At 45.3% G+C, this 16,611-nt stretch overlaps 1 pseudogene; it reads right to left on the bottom strand.

The window, feature by feature from the left end:
- Nucleotides 1-3,481: 3,481 nt before the first annotated feature.
- Nucleotides 3,482-15,521, bottom strand: LOC123047643 (protein NRT1/ PTR FAMILY 8.3-like; annotated as a pseudogene).
- Between the last annotated feature and the right edge of the window lie 1,090 nt (nucleotides 15,522-16,611).

Genomic DNA, 16,611 nt, shown 5'->3' with positions numbered 1-16,611 from the left:
CTATTTTACCAACAATGCACCGTAATTTTACGTTTAATAAGTTTTGTCTTATTTCCGACGTAAAAAGAGACCATAAGAAAATATATAATCGCCGTAAGAAATATCTTATGTGATGTAAAATTACAAACGTAAAAACATAATGTGAAATATACATAAACCTGCAAAAAAATCCGTCTTACGACCTATATTTTTATTTCTTTATGCCAAATTTTACATAGTGAATCAATAAGAATGTAACTATTTGAATTCCAAATGTAATTTAATTATAAAGTGACCGTAAGATTACCTCGGGTGAAGAATAAATTATTCTGCACCCTGAGTGATGAATGGTATCACTATATATATTTATGCGTGCATGGGTGAGATGTGGGTTTGAATTCGTAACGGCCCTGCAAAGAAAGAAATGTGAATAGTTACAAAATGATAATTTAAGGGGGGGGGAAATAGCGTTCATTCAGTTAGCATGATGTGTTCATTGTGGTCAACTAACACTGTTGTTGTTGTCTCCATGTCCAGAAGTCCAGATTACCCAGGGGTTCGCACTAGTGGACTGAATATTCTTCAGAGATCACGTACAGTTGTCGAGTCTCTCTGATCATCAAAGATAAACTACTCTTGAGAGAAGTGAACCGCCAAATTCAGACCCTTGCCGCCTCCACATCTGCACACTGACTGACAGAGCTTCTGTCCCTTGCAATGGTGGGTGGCCACCCGTAGCAGCAGTCGCCGCTCTGAAACCCCGTGGCATCAAGCCTTGCTGAACCGGACTTGTTGCAGATGCAGGAAAAGTAATCACAGAACCGGAATAAAGATAGAACAAAGTAGTGCTCAGAAAACAGAGGACTTCCGAAGCCCTCAAGATGCGTAGCCTCTGACCAAGGAGCAAAAACATTAGCTGACAGTATTTACTAGACTGACGAGGGAAAAAGACAAACATAAAACAGGCAATTCCATCTCAAGTGACAAGGAGGAGCTTCACAGCAAGTCAAGTGATGCTTACAAAATCTCAAGCGATGCTCCCACAATCCCAAGTGACAAGCTAGTATCCAAAGAAGAGATAAGCCTAATGATGAAGAAATTCAATAGATTTTACAAGAATAGAAGCAAAGGGAGAAGCTCCAACTCAAGACATTACGAGCAAAGATCATCAAGTCGAGACCGTAATTGCTGCAATTGTGGAAGACCCGAACACTACTCCAATGAGTGTACGACACCTCACAAGAAAAGAGATGACTCGCCTAGAAGAAAGAGTAGAAGGGATGAATCACCTCATAGAGAGAGAATGAGTAAAGATGATCGTTATGAACGAAGACCTTCTTGGAGAAGTAAGGATTCAGAAAGGAAGGACAATTCAACTAAGAGCTACTCTAGAAGAAGACATCAAGCTCATGTTGTTGAATGGGTTTCTGGCTGCAACTCTGACAACTAATCAGAGAGAAGTTATCACTCCAACTCGGACTATAGTCAAGATGAAGGTGTTGCCGGACTTGCTCTCGTATCCTCCAACTCCCATGACTTATTTGATCCACCAAATGAAGGAACCGAAAGACGCTTCATGCCTAAAGGGACCAAGGTATCACACCCCGAGTATCTTGATTTTAATAGTGATGAGGATGATTTTAATAGCTCATGAAACAACTCAAGAAGATCATAGAGAGCTATAAGAACTCATGAGAAGCTACGCATTGGAGAGGCTGCCACAGATCAGCGGCCGAAAGATCAAAGGGTAGGGATAGCGTGTGACATTGGAATGGGGAAGGGCAGTGGGCACGGATTATAACGTTGCATACACAACAACACTGACCTGGAGGGATCCCCTTTCTTCATCTTTTTTTAGAGGATCCCCGGTATTATTTGGCGAGGGTCTGGATGTCCCAATGGCATCCTAATTTGCTGCGGGTTTTCTTGGATTGGATATAGATAGATACACCATAGCAAAAAATTGAGAGGGGAGGGGGGGTGTTGAAGAACGGGCTTAAGTACTTGTAGTCGTCGCTAGGTGATCTATGAATCTGGATGTAATTTTTATTATTTCTGGTTTCGTTGTACTGTCATGATTGAAGATTAATAGTTCAGAAGTTCTCTCACAAAAAAATGCTAGACTAGGAAACTATTTAGGCAACCTTTTTCTCAACTTTCATTTATGACGGGAATGACATATATAGTAACAAGGCGCCTAGTTTAACTGAATTACAATAAATAGTAATTTAGACAATAATCCGCTGGATCTCGCCAGCACACTGAATGTGATGTGTTTCTCCCATGCAGAGGCGGAGCTATGTTCATTGCTGCAGGGCCATGGCCCCCCAACCTGAGTCAAATTACGTGAAGAAAATTTTTGAGGGAGGTTAGATTAGGAACAGTTTAGGCTTTTGCCCCCCCCCCCCCCCCCCCCCAAACATCCCTATTTTATGTTTAGCCCCCCCAACATATCTGGCCTAGCTCCGCCAGTGCTCCCATGGATAACTGATCGATATATGTTGCGATTCCTCTCCTACTGGGACCTGGCATTGGGGCACCGTGCCGTCCACCTTACAACTTGCAAAACAACCGACGACCAGATCTCTTCCGTTGTAGAGGATTCCAGTGTGACTCACATTAAACCTATTAACCTACGCGTGAAGGACAGCCAACCAACTATGCCACGGGCGCAACCTGGTTGGCCGTGGTGAGAAATTTTTTATAATCCTTTTAAATGAAGGTGTGGATTATTTTTAAATGTATTCTTTTTAGATGAAGGTGAGGACCTATGGTATTTTTTAAATGGAGTGTTATGCAAAGTGGCACTCGCTGGTAGGCTGTGGAGGTATTTTTTCCTTTTTCTTTTTTACTTTTTTAGATGAAGGTGAGGATTTTTTTTCTGAGATGTTTTTTTAATAGAGGTGAGGATTCTATGTATTTTTTAAATGAAAATGTGCGCACAGCTTTCTCTCACCCAACCACTAGTCCACATAAATCTGATTCATGTGACTCTCATCCACATAAATCTTATCCCCGTGACTACTCCCGTTCCCAGAAATCTTATCCTTTGCAGAGGATGTTCCAAGCCGTGTACTTCCTCCATTTCTTTTTTTTTCACAAATAAGATTTGTTTGAAGTCTGAACTTCATAAAGTTTGAGCATATTTATAGAAAAAATATATTAACATTCACAGCATGGAACCAAATCATTACATGCATCATGGAATTAATTTTCATATTGTGTAACTTTAATATTGTAGATGTTCATAATGTTTAATATAAATTTGACCAAACTTACAAAGTTTGACTTTAAACAAATCTTATATACAGAATAAAAAAAACTGTACAATAAACAACGCAAATGCAGCGCCCAACTGAACAATTGGATATTCTTGATGCCTAAGTCACCAAGGGGATTTTTGCCGCTGACCAGGCAGTGGCCACCGTTGCACTCATCTGCAGCCTTCTAGAAAAAGGCATGCATAAGCCTATTAGCTTTGTCAATCAACCACGAGGAAGAAGATAACGCAGGGTATTAAGACGTGCCGAGTTATTAGCTTTGCAGTTAGCTTAACTATTTATGCTAGTATCCTTCATGTATCATGTTTTTTTCTTTGCTTTTAAGATGGATTCACTTAACCATCACAGGGGTCATTACGACTTCGGCTGCAAATGATCATGGATGGTGGTGCATTTGAAGAACACACCTAACAATTCGGACACCAAATTGGGACCTTGTTGCAGATAAGCCCGCCTACTGTACTGTACAGTTTCAGATCCGTAGATGACAAATAATATCATGTAGGGTTCAGGCGAAGGGTGCTTTTACACGAGATGCGATATGTGGCATTGCAATTACCTGCGGCATAGTTTACCTTTGCACATGATGATACCACAATACAATTTCTTCACACGCTTCGCCATATTGCAGAGGTCAATGAGGCTCAAGAAGCTTCCTTACATTTGTGCCTCATAGCACAGAATACAAAGACTAATATATTCAGCAAACTCAACCCAGCCATCATCAAGTAGAATCTATCCAAATGCCCTTCATTCAAGTTATCAGGTATCCACCCTAGGCTGCCTCCTCTGGCTGTGAATTCTTGCACAAGGGAAAGGATAAATGAACTAAGGTAATTTCCAGCCGAGATGTTCACAAGCGAAAAGGCCATACATAAGCTTCGCATGCCATCTGGAGATTCATCATAGAAAAACTCAGTTAGCCCAATGTTGGAGAACACCTCGGCGGCGCCTAGAAGGAAGTACTGGGGTCCTTGCCACAGGATGCTCATCGGAACAGCCACATTGCGGTGCACCAAACCTTCGGCCTGTGTAATCTCTAGCCGGTTACCCTCCACCAATGCTGCTGACACCATTGAGAACATCGAGAAACATAAACCAATCCCTATTCGCTGCGGTGACGTAATGCCATTCGCTCTGCCGGTAAATTTTCTAATTACTGGAACAATGAGTCTCTCATAAATTGGAACCCTATGTGTTTATCCATTGCCATCCCTTGCTCTACAAATGTTGAAGACATCTGTTCCTGAACTGCAGCAAACAATACCATTGCTGACCAAATTGGAAACATCCTAATCAGAATCTTTAACTCCTCTACCTGAGTGACAGTGCAAATCTTCCATTTATTATGTTGGCTAGGAGATTCACAGTCAGGTAATGTCACAATTGCAGCTTTATCAAAGAATCTGAATGGGAAAGAAAAATGTTACCACTTTACTAATTATAGAATCTACTTGATCAGACTGTGTTTCAACTTCCCTTAATACTGAAATAGAAGAGGGAAACATTTTTTGTACGAATTTCAGCACACCCATTTGTACCACCATAGAAGTTTCACAAAAGTGTGATTTTTTTTCCGTTTCAAGGACTCGAATATAAGTTAAAATGTAGCTTATAATACCATATTACTAGCAAATAAACTAAGCAGGTATACTTGAATGGAAATTCAAAATAGAATGAATGAATAAATTATAAAGTTAAGAGTCGAAATCTCAGGAGAGTATTACTCAAGTCCAGTTGTATGCTCCAATTTCCGGCTGCCTTTGATTGCCGAGCCTTGCCCCATAAACTCGTAAAGAGCTGAGGAATCACATGGCAAAACTTTATCGAAGTTCCGAGCAGCTGCAACGACAACCTGGCATATTCTTACCAGAGGGCTACCTCCAGGCTTCTGAAATCTATACACAATGGAGCCCAAGAAAAAAATACATACACCTAAAGTCACAAACAGTGTAGAAATTGTAAAACCCCAGAGCCAGCCTTCATGTTCTTGAACCCAGACAATAACCGTCCCAGCAATTAATGAACCAGCATTGATTGCGAAATAGTGCCAATTGAAGAAGGAGCTCTTTCTGGTTTTCTCCACATTATCGGTGTCATCAAATTGATCGGCTCCAAAAGACGTGACGCAAGGGCGCTGTGCACCATATCCTAAACCCACCATATACAACCCAACCAAGAATATGGTGTACTGAGAAGAGATTAGATGTACCCAAATAGTCCAAGCGTGAGGACCGGCTGAGATTAATTGAAGTGCTGCTGACAGAAGCAACATCATCATTCCCTAAACAACAGAATAGAGAAAATAATGTAAGCAGACATGTTAAGAAAACTGAACTCAGTTGTTGAATGCACACGTTAAGGTAAATACACATCTTTTGATCTCTTGTGATCAGGCATCTAGGTTGGGCTGTTTGGTTTTTATAGCTTCTCTTTTCTTTTGTTTTGGTAAGTGCCACCTTTATGGTTATGTTTTCGCACGTGTTAGAGCTTTGCGCATTTTTTTAAAATGGAGGATGACCCCCGGCCTCTGCATCTGGGCGATGCATGCAGCCACTTTATTATTCACCAAAACCATACAATGTAATACATTAATAAGTCTGAAGCCGTCATCTTGGCAACATCTGTCGCTACTCCTATCAACTTGATGAGGGGGTGCAGATTATCTGAGTCGTATACCCAGGCCTCACACCAAAGCCTAACATCTAAAACCGGATGCCCAACAAAGCCGCAATGCCAGGTCCAGGACATACAACGATCCAGCACACTTTAAGCGGGCACCGCATACGCCCCCTGTAGAGGTCGTCGCCACCATCTTCCACCGATCCATCTTCAGAGCAGGTATTGAAGCATCGACCTTGCCAGACATGCCGTCGATGCCACCACCACACTAGACAGTACCCCCACCCTGCGTGAGTCCATCATCTCACGTCCATCACGTAGGCCCTGCTGCACCACGTCGCCGAGACTCACCGTCATCAACGCGGTAGATGTACACCGCTCCACTCCTATGTCCTCCGTCCAACGGCTGCTCCAAAACAATGCCCTCACGAGGGAGAGCGATACCGAGAGTGTTGCCATCCTCTGAACCGGGATACCTAGGTCTGGGGTTTCCCCCGAAGCAGCGCGAGTGGGTAGAAGGTGGCTGGAATGGCGATTCCTTCAATAAGGTAAGGGCACGTAGACGTCGCCATCGCCTACCAAGACCATTGTCGGAGATCGGTTTTCACCAGCAGTCATGCCTCCCCGCCGGGACTAATCGTGAGATCTAGGGGTCCGGCACAACCAACCGACCGACCACCTCCGGTGGAGGAGGAGGCCACCACAACCACAACCGGGGCCAGAGCACCGTGCTTCCTCGTGCTGTAGGACTAGCCTAGGAACCTGCAAGCTGTCATCAGAGACGTTGAGATGCAGCCGGTACAACGGTCTGTGTGGCAGCTTGTTTGAACCCATCTAGGCCTAGATCGGGCGCATCCACCGCCATCGCCACCCGCGGACCATCACCGTACGCCACCGCAGGTCGTAGATCCTAGCCGCTGCCTCCCCCCGACACTGTCGTTGAATGGCCGGTGTGGAACGCTGCCACCTTGATCCGATCTATGGCCGAGGAGATCCGCCACCACCGCCACGCCACACGGGCTTTGCCCGGGAATGCCCCTAGCGGCGGCGGCGGCGGGAGGGAGGAGCTTGGGGCGAAGGAGGCCTCGTGTCGGCCGGCGGGGGCTGTCCCGGTGCGGCCTGGCGCGGCCGCACTGGATCAGGGGGTGGAGAAGTAACCCAGAATGAGGTGCCGACAAACGAGAATGATAGCCGAAATATCAGGTCACGCGCATTTTTTATGTTCTTCTTACAATACAAAATGACATACAGCTAGATGAATGTTCGAGATAAAATGAAGTGTTGCATTGTATGCATATATCATATCATAACTATATATGCATAAGTCCACAGGCTGACCCAGCCAAAGGCAAAATTTACATTGAATGGAAGGATACAGTGAGAAGGGGGAGAAGCGTTGGTGATCAGGACGAACGGGGCTGGACTTGCCGGAGCCGGGGTGGTGCAAATTGAATACTGATGGGTCTTTTGTTGCGTCAGAACAGGCGGGTGCGGGCATGATTTTACGTGATCATCGAGGAGCTATCAACTTCTCGTCATGCAGGGTGTTGTTTTCGTGTAGAGACTCCCTTGAGGCGGAGTTGTGCGCGTGTATGGAAGGCTTGTCCCTTGCCTTGCAGCGAAGTGATTTGCCGATCGTGGTGGAGATGGATTTTCTCGAAGCAGTCTCTCTCATATCAAGCTTGCATACGGATCGTTCGGTTTATTCCTCTATTGTTAGAGAGATTAAGCACTTAATGGGTTTAAGGAAGACTTGTATTTCTCATATAGTTAGATCTCAAAATAAAGCTAGTGATTGCTTAGCTAAGTTTGCTAGAACCCAAGGCAGGACCTTGACTTGGTTAGGAGCTGGTCGAGGTGAAGTAGTGGAAATAGCATCCTTTGATTGTAAAGACGTTGTGATTGAGTAATGCAATGCTATTTCTCCTGCAGAAAAAAAAAGACTTAGCACCAGAAGCCAATGGCATTTGTGTCTTTCATCCATCCGAACAGTCATGATAGCATGTACTAAAAAATAAAGGGCTTACTCTTTCAGCGTAGCACGATCTCCTTTGACAGTGATTATTCAACATAAGGGCAGTCTTTGATTCTTTTTGGTTATTTTGAATCATAAATAGGCATGAATGATTTGTAGTGCTTACAATAATGAAAATCGTGCAGGCGATCAAAGCTGTCCGGTACTTCCCCAGATATGAATCGGCAACGAAGGCTCCAACCAGAGGCGCGAGATAGCTAGTACCTTGCCAAGTTGCAACATGTCTTGCTGCATTCAAATTTGTTTCATGTAGGACTTTTGTGAGATAACTGACTAGGTTTTTCGAATCGAAGAATAGGCCAGATAACAGCAGAATGAACAGACTGTTACAAAGTAGTTTGCTTTCTGTTAGATCTTGTATTGAATACAGAAAGCGATCAGGAAATTCTAGTGTCAAATGCAACTAGTGTTTCGTTCACTGTCTGAAAAGACAAAATAGCTTCACAAATACTGTTGGCATCATGCTGGATGTATACTACTCCCTCCGTTCCAAAATAGATGACTCAACTTTGTACTGTAGTACAAAGTTGAGTCATCTATATATTTTGGAACGGAGGAAGTATATACCTAAGTAGTTGATCTCCACTACTTTGAATTATGTCAACATGCAAGCCATCCACCTCACCAAGTGTGCCATGTCAACATCCACTACCACTAACATTATTTTTTAGCCCATGCAAACCATCTCATTACTTTCAATTCTTTCAACATGCAAGCCTTCTCAACAAGTGTGCCACGTCACCGTCCACTAACATTATTTTTCAACCCATGCAAACCATATCAATATGTTTATTTTTTGTTCATAGACATATGTAGCACAACGATTAATTTTTCTTTTTTTAACTTTCTAAAGGTTGTGGAATGCCCCGACTTAATTGTTGCAACTCTACGTGCATGCTCTTTATTCACACACAATGCAAATATGAAATATTTCTATGTTAAAAATAGTAGCTTTCGATTTAGATATTTTCTTTCATACATAATTCATTTGCAATTAGACTTTACATTCCTGCAGCAACCCGTGGGTAAAGTATCTAGTAATATATGAGCATTTGAGTGTGAAGTATAAAGTGTCACTGTTCAAATATTTATATTCTTAAAAAATGCATCCAAGTATGTAACCAGTACATTTCCATGGTCTTCCAACAGAAGTTTAATTATGTGTGAGCATTGTGCTGTACTGACCTGTGATTAAGGAGGAGGCCTTCCAGTTCCCTGTATGTTTTCTGGAAGCAGGATGCCCACTGATGCAAACAGATCCATCACCTGTATATTCTGTTGTATTCTGCACTTGACAGTAAAGCAAAAGTAACCATAATGATAAATCTCACCCATCGAATTTTGAGAAGATGTGGAAATAGAGAAATGTGCATTAAAGTAATATAATGGCGCATTCACAGGTAAATTAATATGAACAGAGGGAAGGCGCTGGTATTCAATAAATTTAAAGGCACTATTATGACGCTGGTGTTCACCTGCGTCACTCATGCCCGGCTTCACACCTGCATCAATTGTGCTTCGGTCTTGCGGTTTCTCCATCACATTGCTTTCTGGTGGGTGGCGGGAACACTGTGGACGCAGGAACATACCCAGGCTCGTCTCTCCAGCTCCTAGATACAGCCGGTGCGTTAGGTATGACTGTTGGTTGCTTGCGGGGGCTGCGACGCCTAGGTGGAAGACCAGCACGCGCCACGGTCACCTTAGCAGTATCTGCACCGACAGGGGCTGGAGCTATTGTGCCAGGACTCTCACCTGTAGATGGCATATCCTTATGAACTACCGCCTCAGCAGCTTCTGTCGTGGACACAGGTATGCCACCACGCACGCGCTTGGAATCAGTGTCAGAAGAGCGGGAATCTTTCTTGCCTAGGTTCGTCTCGGGAGCGTCCACTTCAACGCTTGCTGATGGGGTGGCATGGCTCACAGCAGCATCCTTCATTGCAAGAAGAGTTGGCAATATTTCAGCTGTCTTGGGAGATACCGACTCGTCACTCCCCGATGTACGGATGCCTGTTGTTCTAACCTGGACATCCGCAGCCGGCGAAGATAGTCGGCCACTTGCATCAGAGTTGGTGGGAGCGGTCAACGGTGCAGCAGCAGTATTGTCGCCTGATGCCTCATGTACATCTGAGTTGCCCCCCGTTGACAACTTTGAATGTAGGCGTTTGAACGGGTCCTTACTGCTATGCTTGGCCCCGCGCATAGTGGTCTTCTTCACCCTGCAAAAAGAAAAAAATCACATGAGAAAGGTATGAGAAAATGAACAAAAAATATGTTTGCATTGGTAGAAATCTTAAAAGAATTGAAAAAACAAGTGAAAAGACTGGTAGTTGCCATGTAATGGGAACATGAGTTGCCATGTGTCATAGTTAGCAGTTGCCATCCAGCAGAAGTTGCCATGTTAGCAAACTTAAAGAATGATACAAGTGTATGTTCTGTCAGGAATGCAATTTGAAACCTGTGTCTGGGATGAGCTCACAAACCCAAAGGTAAAGATGGCAACTACCATTAGCTAGAGTGCTAGTTGCCAGTTGGCCTAGATGCCAGTTGCCATGTAAAGACCAATAGGAGTTGCCGTAAACTAAAAAATGAAGGAAGAAATCATTTGGAAAAACAGCGGTTGCCGCGTGGGGGACGATGACAGAAGAACATGTGACAAGCTGAAACAGTAGCATTGAAAATTCAAGAAAAAATACCACTATGTACATGAAAGCACATGGATAAACATACTTCTTGACTGGCTTCCTCAGGTCTGGCAACACGACAGGATCCCCGGTGTTGGTCGTCGTCGTACGAGGAGAAGACCTGGTGGAAGGGGTATCACCGACAATGGGGGCACATGTGTTCAAGCGAGCAGAAACACGGGTTGGCGTTGGCGCCTGTTTCTTTGTAACTGCTCGTCCACCAGCGGTCGACTCCCTGCACGTAACAGATGGAGGGAAAAAAGAAGGTGGCAACTGTCAGACAACAAGCCCATTGCCGCGCTTGACAAAAAACAAGTGCATAGAAATGGATGAGATTGTTCCAAGAAAATAGACACAGCAGAAAACTAAAATTGAAAGTCGAACCTCCTCCTGGCAGCTACGGGATCGGTCCTAGACCTCTTGCCATGCGAACCCTGCCCAACATCATCTGGAGCCCTCCCCCTCCTTGATGGCAACACCCCCTCGCCTCTCGCAGTCGTATGTTCTATCACTTTCTCCGGTGGGGGGCATCTGTTGCATCCTTGCCCTTGTTGGCACCTGTGCGAACTTTAGCATGTTCATCGTCATCCGTGTCCTGATGCACATTATCCATGTCATCGTCGTCATCCTTGCTGAGGCCAGTGTCTCCATCTACATCATCTTGTGTGTCATCGGGCTCTTGGGAACTGTTGTAGTCATACCGGCCACGGCAACCGGTTGGTCGATGTGTACGTTCTGGGACAAATGAAGTGAACTGCCTCGCAACCGCGTCGCTGTCAGAGGCACTGAGGGACGTCCACCCCTCAACCAACTTCTCGAGCAAGCCGGTCATTCCGGATGCAAACTGCCCAATTAGATGCTCAACTGGTGCCCTCGCCTGTGCACAAAAACAAGAAGCATCAACAACAACCCGTATTGCAGACGCTTGCGCGACATCAACAAGTAATCAACGGCAAACAATGGATGTCGATATTTTGATTACCTCAGAAGGGCAAGACGAAGCTGAGTGCACGTCCATCCACTTTCCAAATTTTTGAGGCCCCCAAACACGTTGTAGTCTATAGCATGCTTGGCCATCAGCTATGAAAAAGAAAAAGAAATTGTAAGCATGCCTTACAAACCACGGACAGTTGCCTCATGTCAAATTTGTAAGCATGTCGTGGGAAGAGATAAACAAAAACTAACCTGTAGTTTTCCATATGTGGTATGAGTTGCCCTGTCTGCGGCAAGCACAGCCTTGATAGCGTTGATGGTCCACGTAGAAACAGCAAACTTGTGCCTAGGCGGCGGGCCTCCTACTCCAGAGAAATCCACGATGGACAGATCAAGACAGTCGACATACATCAGCTGATTTAAAACAAATTTGCAAAGAAAGAAATGTCAGTTTCCATCATGGGTACTTTGTAGTTGGGAAAAAGAGCAGGATAATGTATGATCCAATGATAGTATGTATGTGCTAGTTGCCATCATAGTGTGCTGGCAGTTGCCATCATACTGTGATAACAGTTGCCATGCTAATATGATGGCAGTTGCCATATTGTCTGTATGACAGTTGCCATATTGTCAATATGACAGTTGCCATATTGTCATTATGGAAGTTGCCATCTTGTTATGATCGGTTTGCCATGCATGAATTAAAACTGTGTTATAAAAACAAGAGTTCACACAGAGGTCTGGTAAAATAAATACCATTAAATGCAGTCGACAACCCTTCTGGTACATCTTGTTTTTGAAAGCATCGTGGAGAAAGTCGGCAATAAACTTACACCAGTTCATGTTCTTTGCATTTTTCAGATTCGCCTGCACCACACAAAATTTCATTGCAAAAAGTTTGCTGCATCAGAAATCAAACGGAAAATAACAACGAAAACACTGGCAGTCATTAGCTTAACACGTGACATCGGAGCCATAAGATTGAAGGAAAATAAAGTAGAAAGGATGGATCATTCACCAGGATGGGGAAACATTTGTTGCTTGGGCGAAGGGAAGTGGTCGGCGCGAAAACAGCTGAGATGAGGTACATGAGTAGCTTCATCTTGAAAACATCTCCATGCGTCGTCATGGCCTGCAGCGAATCTGCCAGTACAGACGTATTCGGCATGGATTCCGACCCAGGAAACAAATGGGGGAACAGCTCTTGCTCGATCTCATTGTTGACCTCGTACGGGACTTTGATATGTCCACGAGGCACGCCCAGAGTGCAGAATACAGAATCCTTGTTCAACGGGAGTCTTCCACGTCCCAGAATCACGAACTCCCTGGAGGTGGACTCGTATATCTGAGCAAGCCAGTCGCATACAGGGTTGACAAGGTTCGTGCACCGGACAGCCATCATAGACTGCATGCCCATCTCAGCAGCAGCCCCTTTCTGATCATCGCTGAATTTGTCAGTCAACGCAGTCAGTCGTTCTTGGAAGGCTCTGTTGCGAATACGTTTCTTCTTCTGCAAAAAACAGACATAAAAGTGATTAGTTGTTGCCATGTTTTGCAATGTCATGAGAATTTGGTTCATGACAGACGACTACAAAAGATATAGGTGCCAACCAATAACAAAAATCGGGAGGAGATGGGGCGGGTGTGTGGACAGTTACCTCGTCGCCCTCTTTTCTCCGTCCAGTTGCCCGGTTACGCTGTGGTGGATCCATGAAATCATCGTCATTATTTTGATGATCGCCACGAGCCATTCTGCTGATGTAGGAACAAACCAAATTGTTAAGGGGGGAAATGTAAATGCAAGAGGTAAGCATTCGCCATCTAACAGAAATTGTCAACTAGTGAATGCAAAAATGTAACATGAACACGCACGCGCCCCCCCTCCCCCCCATATGATTGTCGAGAACATAAACGTGGCAAGTAAGCACGTTGGTTAATGCACTTGAAAACAAAATGTTGAAGTTGCCATGTTAGCCCAATATAGTACAAAAAAAGCAATGAAACCGCATCTGAATCGATAACCTGAAAAAACAGGCACAGTGTGTTCACATATCACAAAAGCCAGTGTGGCAAAACGAAAAAATTGCGTCCGTAGTACATTTAAAATGCCACATTTGTACTGACTGTAACATGACAACAGACATGATCTGGCAACACACATGATATGGCATCTGGCACAATTGGTACGCAAATGTGGTTGCCATATTATGCAGCCAATTTTCCACACTGTCATATCTGCATTGTGGCAACAGACATTGTGTTCACATTCTATTTGCCACATGATTATACAATCCAAGTGGCAAACACGCACAATCGATGTGCACATTAGTTGCCGTCCAGTGCAGCTGGATGCCGAAACTGCATTGACTACCGATTGTGGTAACTATCAAATTGTGGAAACTATGACAAATAATTCAGGAAAAAATAGATCTCACAATGAAAAAGCATGTTTGTGGTTACTATCATATAATTTCACCAAAATTCAGTTTGACACATGGAAGAGCGTGTGTGTGGCAACTACCATAGTCATTCAATAAAATTAGTTTCCCTATGTGAAAGCTTGAATGTGGCAACTATGACATACATTTTCGGTAATTTGTTGCCGCAAAGGAAAACACGTTTGTGGCAACTATCACATTTGTTCAGGGAGTTTAGTTGCCACACAAAATTCGCCTCGTTCTGCCTAGTTCAGCCATTCTGCCAAGTTCAGCCATTCTGCCAAGTTCGCCTTGTTCTACAGTTTCAAAACCAAACTAACTAGATCTAGGTTTCAATGGCAACTACTTCGACTTCACAATCATCCTCAAAATTCTCGCACGAACTGACTGCAAACTCAAATTCGAACCAATGCGCATCAAAACAAACCGGGGGGCACCTCCCAAATCGATGCGCAAGACTAGTGCGTGCCTTGGAACAGGCATAACCGCACCGACGATGCCGCAACCGCGGCGGCGATGAAACTGCCCAGTGCCACAAAAAAACGGCTACCAGACAACTTCGGCGCCGGCGGGAACGTCGACGCACCGCCGAATCGCCGGAATCTCTATGAATCGATCTAGGAATCGAACAGGGAGGGAAAGGGGAAATAATGCAGGAAGTGGTTGCGAGAGATGAAGCGAGCATTACCTTCAACCCGCACGGGTTCCGGCGAAGCCGCTCCACTCCGGCGAGCACCACCGACGGCCGCGAACACCGTCGATTGTACCGCCTCCGCCGTCGCCTTCTCCTCTCTCCTTCTCCTCCAGTGGTTTCAAGTGCGAGTGGGTTGTGCCAGTAAATGTGTCGCAGGTGAGTAAAATGGAACCGTGAGGGAGAGGGTGGAGGGGTGTGCGACGTGTTTGACGTCAACCGCGGTCGGAGCATGGCGTGCGGGCGCATGGCAGTTCCACCGCACGCCTCTGAGTGGCAACCGCTGACCATAGGATGGCAACCACCGTGCGGGCGAACTGACTAGCACACCGCACACGAGACTCGTCCTATGTGGCACCGAAAACCGGCCTGTTTGCTACAAGATTCGTGCGTACCGAAGCCAACGGAGATGTTTGCGTGTGGTCGGGGTGTTGAACGCCCACACGTGTGGGCGTAAAATTAATTGGCTACACATTCTTGCCCTCTTCCACTGTTTCACGCGAACGAAAGTAAAACATCGATGACCTCTTTTATTCCTCTGAACTGTATATATTTTGGGAAACTCAAAACTAGAACTACGTAGATTATGTATGTAGACATTAAACACAATCCAAACTCCATGCAGAGAGGTGAGCCCCAGCCCAACCAGAACCGTGGCTGAAATCTGAACAAGAAAGCACCGGGCATCAAGGAGTGCATCATCTCCTTCAGCCGCTGCCGTGCGTTGTTCCATACGAGTCGCCGCTGCCTCTCCTTCAGCCGCCGCCGCGTGACGTTCTTCTCCACACCGCCGCAGCGATGTCGTCTTCCGCCCTCTCCACCGGCCAAACTGCCGGCGCCCTCGTCTCGTCCCCCCATCGCCCCGATCCCCGCCGCGCTCACCGTCCCGATGATCTCCGTCCGCCTCGGTCGCCACAACTTCATACTTTATGGAGGCATCACCAGCACTGTCCTTGCCGGTGCCAACCTCCACAGACACCTCGATGGCACCAAGGCGGCACCGGCCAAAACACTTTTTGTCGGCACCGGTGACGCTGCTACCGCTGTCGACAACCCGGAGTACCACCAATGGTGGGTTCAAGATCAGCGCGTCAAGGGGCTCCTTCTCACCTCCATGGATGAGGATATAGCTGCGAGTCGGCGCATGCGGTGTGGACTGCCATCGCCGACATGTTCGGCGCCCAGAGCCGCGCCAATGTCCTTCACATCCGGCGGCAACTTCAGTTGTTGAGGAAGGACGATCTGCCCGACGCAGAATACATGCACAAGATGAAGGCACTTGCCAACACTATGGCCGCCGCCGACTCCCCGATCCACGATGATGAGCTTATCGATCACATCCTCACCGGCTCTCGAATTTGAAATGTTAATTTGTGCATAGTTTTCCCAAAATCTCCTTGGATTTAATATTTTCTCTCTAATAAAATTATACTCTTTGAGTAGTAAAGGGGAAAACAGCAATCATTCAATAATTAACATGACATGTTCATTGCAATCAACTTGCACACAACTGGCTGCTATATATATCAAGGACGCGTCTAGCGAGCGGCCGGCCGCTCATTAGCACTCCAAAGTAGCCTTCCATTTGTAGTAAATTTGTGCCGCAGTCAATGTTTTAAATAGCGGGTTATGGAAAATAGTGGCGGGCCTCCAAAAATAGCTATAGCGGAGTTATAGCGGGCTATAGCGGGATATAGCAGGCTATTTGTGAAGGCGACCATTTAGCAGCACCCGGCTGAAAAGGCTATAGCGGAGCTATATCGGAGCTATAGCCGGCTATTTAAAACATTGGTCGCAGTCAAACAAATTAGGAAAGAATCTGTCCTATTGGCTAGGAAAAGTATCATTCAACCTGTTTTGGAAAAGAAAGCACTCATGAGACATGTGTGAACGCATTTAATTTGGAGTACAACTTCTTTTAAAATGTCATAACTTTTGAATCGAATAT

This window comes from Triticum aestivum, chromosome 2B, assembly GCF_018294505.1.
Source record: "Triticum aestivum cultivar Chinese Spring chromosome 2B, IWGSC CS RefSeq v2.1, whole genome shotgun sequence".
NCBI classification, from domain to species: Eukaryota; Viridiplantae; Streptophyta; class Magnoliopsida; order Poales; family Poaceae; genus Triticum; species Triticum aestivum.
Note: the sequence above shows the minus strand (reverse complement) of the source record. Positions and strands in the feature narration are given on the sequence as shown.